Source organism: Priapulus caudatus, unplaced genomic scaffold (assembly GCF_000485595.1).
Source record: "Priapulus caudatus unplaced genomic scaffold, Priapulus_caudatus-5.0.1 Scaffold1708, whole genome shotgun sequence".
Lineage (NCBI taxonomy): Eukaryota > Metazoa > Priapulida > Priapulimorpha > Priapulimorphida > Priapulidae > Priapulus > Priapulus caudatus.
Window position 1 is genome coordinate 99,329 of NW_014578769.1, and position 8,810 is coordinate 108,138.

Sequence of the window (8,810 nt, forward strand, 5' to 3'; positions counted from 1 at the left end):
CAATGACCTGTTGACGTGTCACCTCAAAGTGCTGACTAATCAAGTGTGACACTATATGGCAAGGCAATGTTATCCTAATTCATCATCGATTAATTAATTTTTATTATTTTATATTTATTTTTATTAATTTATATCTTTTTTTAAATGAACGACTTAGACGTGATGACCTCGTGACGACTGGCGCCGCCCCTGGTGGAGTAACAAACGACGTACATATACTGGTGACTTTCGTTAGATCGAGCACGTTCAATCGACGCGGTTGGTGCCCTCTGCCGCCCAGAGCAGGTGCTTGCACTGATGTCCAGCCAGGCATATTGCCATTCCTGCCACAGAGGGAGCCAAACATGTAATCCAGAGAGACATGATACAAAGATTGCGGGCACGTACAGCCAAAAACTGTGCCAACAGCTTCTAGTTTGACCGACCTCAGTAAGTGTTGAGGCAGACTGCGAATATCTACCTCGTGTGATCCATCCGATATGGTACAGGATACCCACTCGCGCTCCACGCTCCGCGAAGACCGGCCTGCACAGTTCTCACCAGGCTGAGAGGCCGCCACAAGCTCTGCCGCATAACAAGAGGCCCACGTCCACACATGCGTATAAATTCGCTTCCGCCTGCAAGGCTTGATGGACCGGGCGCGCTGATAGGCGTCTATGATCCCCACAGCGGTACTGCGCCGGAACGCTTACCCTGCGTAACTATCTGAGTATGCTGGACCGTACCGCTACCCTGAGCTCCCTCGTTCCGCCCCACTCACTGATGGTCGCAAAATTTGAGAATATACATTACAGGACCTGTATGATATCTTTATAAAAGTTGGCATTGGCAGATGAAAATGTTGAACCAAGGAAGAATTTCAACCATATACACTGCATGCGCGCAATCCTTTTGCAATATTCCGCGATGATCGCTGGAAGGCCGTTTGAAGCCACCCCCTGCTCGTGCAGAAAACGCATACTAAGGAGTCTAATTAAAAAAAAAATTCTGGGCCGAAGTGCCCAGACCCCCCTTCGCGTGCTCGCAAGTTTGGGCTTATGGTTAGACCCCCCCCCCCCCTGGCTACAAAGTTCCTGGTACACGCCCCTGTATTCCTTACGTGGGTATTCGCTGCCCGCAGCCACGCAGACTTACTTGCACGATCTTCTGCATCCACTCAGACCTCTGGTGTGGAAGCTCCGTCGAAAACAGGTACACGCGACTTTTGTCCTTCACTGTGTTCACCTCAAAGCAGTTATCCCTCCTGTATGTGTGAGAGAGGGAGACATTAGTAAAGGGTGTATGAGAGAGGGAGCGAGAGAGGTCACAGCCACGTTATTACTGCGCGATTATACCCTGCTACAGCGTACCCTGCACGTTTATACCCTGCTACAGCTACCCTGCGCGATTATACCCTGCTACAGCCGTACCCTGCACGTCATTATACCCGCCTACAGCGTTACCCTGCCGATTATACCCTGCCTACAGCCGTTACCACTTGCGCGATTCATAACCCTGCTACAGCCGTACCCTGCGCGATTATACCCTGCTACAGCCGCTAGCCCTGCCGCCGTTTAGACCCTGCTACAGCGTACCCTGCGCCGTTTATACCCTGCCCTAACAGCGTACCAACTGCTCGATTATACCCTGCTACAGCGTACCCTGCGCGATGTATACCCTGCTACAGCCGTACCCAGCCGCCGTTCAGTTACCCTGCTACAGCGTACCCTGCCACCTTTATACCCTGCCCTACAGCGTAACCCTGCACGATGTATACCTGCTACAGCGCTACCATGCACGTTATTACTGCGCGCATTATTACCTGCTACAGCCGTACCCTGCGCGATGATACGCCTGCTTACAGCGTACCCTGCACGCTTTATACCTGCCTACAGGTACCTGCGCGATTATACCCTGCCTAACAGCCTACCTGCACGCTTTATACCTGCTACAGCGTAGCCCTGCCACGTTTATACCCTATACCCTGCTACAGCGTACCCTGCACGTTTATACCCTGCTACAGCATACCCTGCACGTTTCTCCTCCAGCCGCTCCAGACTCAGCACATGCTTGCAGTCGACCGTGTCCTTCAGGGTATGCCCGCCGCGCGAGTCCTCCGTGTAATAGGAAATAACGCCACTGCCCAGCGTCATGCAGCGTCTCTGGAATTCTGTGCGTACACACACACACACGTAAGGGCAACAGTAAGACGGCACAGCCGTATTGGTAAGATAGTGAGATTTCATAAGAGTGCCAGAAATGTCCATCTGAACGAGAAGACCACGCTACCCTTAGATATTGATGTTAGGTCAATGTAGACCAGTTTATGAACAGGAAGTGTTTTACTAGACAGTGTTGTTAACACTTAACATTTATATTTTTCATAAATTACATTTCGACTTAATTCGTCAACTTTGCGGTAATTAATTACAAAGTAGTAGTTTTAGAATGATCCTATTACAACAGCGATTGGCTAGGCCGCTAGAGCTACCTAGAGCTAGAGCTAGCTAGGCCGCTAGAGCTACCTGGCCTAAATCCTATAGACGGGCAATTGTATCGCGATAGTACAATGAAAGATCACATAGAAAGGCGACTAATTTTAATGTGCTGAACCAACTTCAAGAATGGTGTTGCAGCGTGTACATTCAAGAACTACTAGACGAGGACAATGATGTAACTAATTACAAATTCATACTAGGCAGCCAGCCAGCCATTCATACACACACATTCACGCACATGAATGGTTGCAGATATGCACGTACACACCTACAGACGCATGCACGAATGCACACACGTAGGTTGATGTTTTAGCAAAGCTCACCTTTCTGGTTGCTGCCTGTCTTGTAGATGTAACCCGAGTACACCACATTCTGTCTCACAACGTTATTGCAGCTTGCCCTCTGTAATGACAACAAACCACGTTTTTAAGCACAAGTCACTTTTATTCAATTCACACGTGAACTTAGTTACCCAGAATATTCCAGTATTATAGTAACTACACTATGAGCAAGCGAGTCGTCAAGTTTGAATGATTTTGTTCTGTAGTATAAATAATAAATAACCCACCCACAGCTACCACCCAGGGCCCGCCCTTACCGCATTCATCACAGGCACTTGGGACAATCAGTAAAAACTGAAAATAATATGAACGCACATTCACAAATACTACCGTACCTCTCAATTACAGTTCTACTGTTGTGTAACTGTATATCAACTTTCCTTCTTAAAAAGTAATGCCGAACGCTCCCGCACTCGCCGCTGCGAGTGTGCTGTGTCGCCATGATAATGATAATAATATATAAAGGATTATATAAGGCTATATTATAAGGATTATTATAAGGATATATAAAGCTTTATATATTATTATCATTATCATGGCGACACAGCACACTCGCAGCGGCGAGTGCGGGAGCGTTCGGCGTTACTTTTTAAGAAGGAAATTTGATATACAGTGACACAACAGTGGAACTGTAATTGAGAGGTATGGTAGTATTTGTGAATATATGCGTTCATATTATTTTCATATAGTTTTTGCTGACTCTGTCGCAAGTGCCTGTGGCATTCACACACACCACGTGGATTTCCACCATCCACCCACTATTGCTATTACGTACATGTTGGCACTACTCACCCTGCTGTGTTTGACCGCCGCCGCCGTCGCGCCACGCACTTTCTTCATCGCCTTCTTCACCGACTTCATGCGACTGCGGCCGCCTGGCACCTCCGCGTCCGCGACTACTGAACGAAAACAAGAGAACAGCACCCGTGGGAATTAGCAGACGACGTCGCTGGGTCACAGTCCACGTGGTTACGCGTGCGAGCGGCTAAGCGGCAGATCGGCAAGAAGGAACTACTCTGCATTTTACGACGGGTGCTTTACGACATGTCATTGTCACGTAACAGCACGATTCGTCGAGCAATGAAGCGCGACATAGAACTTGACCCTCTACTTGTAGTTTAGCGTGGAGAGCACTTAAGATATAAAACTATGTAACATACATGTAACTATAAATGACTTATATAAATCATAGTAACCACTTATGTGCGTGTTTAGGAGCATGCGTGCATATCTGCCCACGAGTGTATACGAGTGCACGCATATGACTGAGCATACGTGCGTGCGCATTGATATATACTTGTATTGTGTATAATGAGTTTAGTGTGTCTAGGTATGGAGTGCCGTGCGTGACACAGAAAACTACTGTATATGCTGTATATTTCGTGGTGATTTAATTTTCACGAATTTCGCAAACATATACCCCCCCCATGGCGCGCAAAAATAACAACATGCGAATAATTCATACCGAATAATACCGAATAATTCATAATTCACCGACCGCAAAATTAACCACTCGCGAAATTGCCCGTCGAGTCTGAATTCGGGAAAATATGCGTACACGAAAAATATGGCCATATATACAGTACTACCACCCACCTGTCACGCGGACGCCTCCGTGACCGACGTCCGGGACCCTCTCCGCCGACGAGGGGCTCTCTATCGACTCGTAAACCTCGTTCGTGACCATCACCCCGGTCGATGGCTGCTCCACTCTCCGCGGAGGCAGCGGCGGCCTCTCCTCGACCTCCGACCCTCCTCCGCCCTGCTCGAGGAAGATCTCGTCGAGGGACGCATTGACCTCCTCCTCCTCCTCCTGATCCGCAGTGTCGAGCTCCTCTGCCGATAGCTCCTCCTCGAGCTTCCTCAGCTCCTCCTGCGAGTCGAACGTGCGCGGAGGGAGAGGAGGAGGATCCTCGTCCTCACCCGCGGCGGCGGAGGGAGGGGAGTCGCCGTCCATGAACCGCCGCGATGACGACGGTGACACGTCCTTCCCCGGCCCCGCCGCGGCCCCCTCCTCTCTCGCTCTCGCGTCCTCCCTGCCGGTGCACGGTGGCGACGCCCTGGTGGGGACGCGAGGAATCGACAGGACCGCCGTCGGCACAAAGCGGTTGTCGACGCCGGCACCGTGCGTCGCGACGAGCCACGGCGGGATCGACGCGAGATCCGCGGGGTCGCAGCGGAGGTCGGCAGGGGTCGAGAGATCGCAGCGGAGGTTGTCGGGGAGCTCGGGCGGTGGTATGCTCGGCTCGGCGGGCGATGCGGACCTAGCGGCGCCCTCTACGTGCGAGACGTCGGGTTCGCGCATCCGCCGCGGCCGCACGCTTGCATACATCGTTGACGCGTCATCCGTGGGAGGGGCGGGTGGTGTGGCGCCAGTGGGTGGGACAGGAGTGGCACCGGTGGGTGGGGAGGCTGGGGTTGCACCGGTGGGTGGGGAGGCTGGGGTTGCACCGGTGGGTGGGACAGGAGTGGCACCGGTGGGGGAGGAGGATGCGATTGCACCGGTGGGTGGGGAGGCAGGAGTAGCACCGGTGGGTGGGGAGGCTGGGGTTGCACCGGTGGGTGGTGAGGCTGGGGTTGCACCGGTGGGTTGGGCAGGAAGAGTCGTGCTGGTGGGCAAGGCAGGAGTGGCATTAGTTGGAGAGGCGGCTGGGGTAGCACTGGTTGGAGGGGTGGGTGTAGTGACACTGGTGATCAGAGCGGGCAGGGTGGCAGCTGCGGGCAGGGACGCCGGGTAGGCACCGGTGAGAGGTACGGGTGGTGCATTCCTCGTGGGAAGCAGCAGACTAACGGAGCGCGGCTTGGGCTCCGCGACGACCTCATCGCACACAGCCGCCGCGTCGTCCTTGGACTCCGCCCGGCTGCCGCATGCGACATCTTCTCCCGGCAAGGGGGCGCAGCCGCCCGGCCCGGCTCCCGCCGCGACGGCGGGAGAGGAAGCCACCATCAGAGTCCGGCGTGGCTTCGGCCGGGGCCGATCCTCTCCATCGCCGCCAGGGGGCGCCGCCGCCGCGTCGTGCGTCGCGCCGCCGTGCATCCACACGACCTCCTCGCGTATCGTTGGATCCTGCACGCTCAGCTTCCACGCGCACTCGCCACCAGGGTGCGCCGCGTCGAGGTGCGCCGCGCCGGCGTGGTCGAGCGCGACGCAGATCGGCACGTTCTCGTAGCTGCGCCGCCGCAGCAGCTCCCCCCGCCCCTCCTTCGGCGGCAGCGACGGCGCGGGGGGAGGTTGCTCCTCCCCCTCCCCCCGCTCCTCCTCCTCCTCCGCTGCGGCGACGGAGAGACGCTCGCCCGCCCACGCAGCGAGCGGGTGGCGGGTCGTCGCAGCGGGGTCAGCGGCGGCCGCCGCCTCGGAGCCGCGCGCTCGCTGCTTGCTCGGCAGGTCGGGGGCGAGTTCGTTCTCGGGCGTGGTGGCCTGCACGATGCGCAACGCTTGCTCGCGCGACGTCGGAAACCGATGCAGGATGCGGCGTCGGTGGCCCGGCAGGTCTACACCTACGACGGAGGAATCGGTGACACGTGAACGCCAGGAAAAAAATGCACGATCGAAATCGACTGGAGAAACCGTCGCGGTGCGTAGTGCGACGCAGCGGTCAATTTCGCTAGCGTACGCATGTTTTATATTAGACCGACGAGGCTCTATGACCGTTTCACGTCTCTCTCCACGCAGTGAGAAGCGAGAAGCTAACTTGTGGCTAGTTTCAACTTACAGGGTACCGTGGTTATGTATGAGATATCTGACTATGATACACAGACTGGTGCAATCTTAAATTAGGCTTATGTCAGGATATGTGCAGAGGGGTCCTAAAGTAGGAATGAGCTGTATAGACTTACCAAGAGATATGAGAACCTCCTCCGTCAAGTCGGGACATTGTATCAACGATGAAAAACCGCGTTTCAGAAAATTCTCTGTGTATCGTTCCAACTGCAGACTTCCCAGCCAGTCAGCAATGTCAGCAGTTGCTATGGCCATTCTTGTGCATGAATGAGCACTATACTCTAGTCTACAGTCACTGAGCACTCACATGTTAGCCACAGCTAGGGCGTCAGCAGCCAGGGAATAGGCCTACTGTTGAAAAGTTGTTGAAGTTTGTAACAACTTGTTTTCCAACTCCTAAACCCACTATTATAACAGATTGAAGAATTTACCGACCATGTCGTCTACCTTATGAGAAATATGGTATTTCAATTAGATCAGGTATAATTAAACTGCCATGGGCTTGGGTTGTTACACCGTGTAACAACTAACATTAACAAGTACTAGTCTATGTGACAACGAATCAAAACACCATGTCTCATTTTTGATAAAAACTACACACATACACTAAACTGTTAGAGTTCGCGGATAAAAAGCGTGAAATTTAACAACAACAATCACCACATTAAGGGTGTTTCATGCGTCCGCAAACAATCAGAATGTAGTCTATACTCTTTTTTCAATTTTATAAACAACCTATGACGAACAGTCGAACACGAAAATATTAGTCATTATGAGTCACTTCTCTCTTGCTCGCGTTCAGAATTTCCTGTTTAACGCGACAGGGGCGACATCTACCGAGAAAATAAAATAAAAACTATAATATATGCTGTTACATTATGCTCTCACTCACTACACTGAAAAAACATCTCCTCCTTCACCTCTTCTGAAAGGTCTATTGCTATATGACTCTCCTGATCATTGCCACAGAGCCTTTGCTAATCACTCTTACGAAATATCCTACTCTGTGCCATAATATATTATAGAGCCATATCACTGCATACATGGCCATATCCCCCAGTTATTTTATTGTAATAATATATTTAAAGTATAGAGCGCGAGGTTAACTCTAAATTGAAAATAGATGTAGGAGTGGAGGAGGAGAAGGCGGTCGATAAGGAGAAGGAAATGTGGGAGAAGGACAGTATAGCGATATATAAGCTGGTACATAAGATAGGATGAATGGCTGAATGAAGGGGACGAAGATCGGGTTCATGAAGTCGATAATGTGTGTTCCAAAATATCGGCAGGACATATTATAGCCTAGGATATCTCTGAGCGCATACTTAATTAGCATCTGCAGATATGAAATATTATTTAATTTAAATTGTATGGCGATTGGGTGCCGGCAGCTCGGCGACGTGTAACCGTTACCGGTGGTGTTGCCCAGTGGAAATGACTCTATAAATAAAAATAAATAAAAAGTAGGGCCTACCGAAGATCTAATCTGGAGGGTGGCATACCTACAGAAGATCGTATCGAAAATTGCACCCTCGCTACAATTCAATGTGGTGGCACTGCTCTGCCGAAAGACCGTCACAATGTACAGAGACAGGGGCGGATTAGTAAACGTTCATATACGTTCAAAGTAGAGCCGGGCGGGCCGACAGCGCGTGTGCATGGTAAAATTCGATCTAAAATATTCGCTTTGCTCTCAGCATCGCGCCACGATTCTCCAGCTATGCTAATTTACATGACCCTCAGAAATGGCCCATTTAATTAATTTTTTTAATGAAAATGGCCCTCCGACGTCGGCCGCCGTTGACTGCCAATATAATTTTCTTTGGCCGTTTTATACGTTCAAACTGAAACCGGGCGGGCTGCCAGCACGTCTGCATAGTAAAATCGGATCTAAAATAATACCTTTGCTCGACGTACGTGGGCATGGTAAAATCTGATCTGCATGCTTGACCTCCCTAGCAGCATCGCGCCACGATTCCCAGTTATGCTAATGTATGGGCAAATGGCACTGCGACGTCGGTCGCCGTTGACTGCCAAAATAATATTCTACGGCCGTTCTTATACGTTCAAACTGGAGCCGGGTCGGCTGACAGCACGTGTGCAAAGTCTTCTTCCTATTTCTTAAGTGAAGTCTACTGATGGGATGTTATCATATAAATCTATGCTAGAATAACCCCTCTTCATTCTAAGTGCATAATTTCTGCAAAACAATATTCTTCTCAGGATATATTGCGCATGCGCGAACACCGTTTCTGACGTGCAGTACAGACG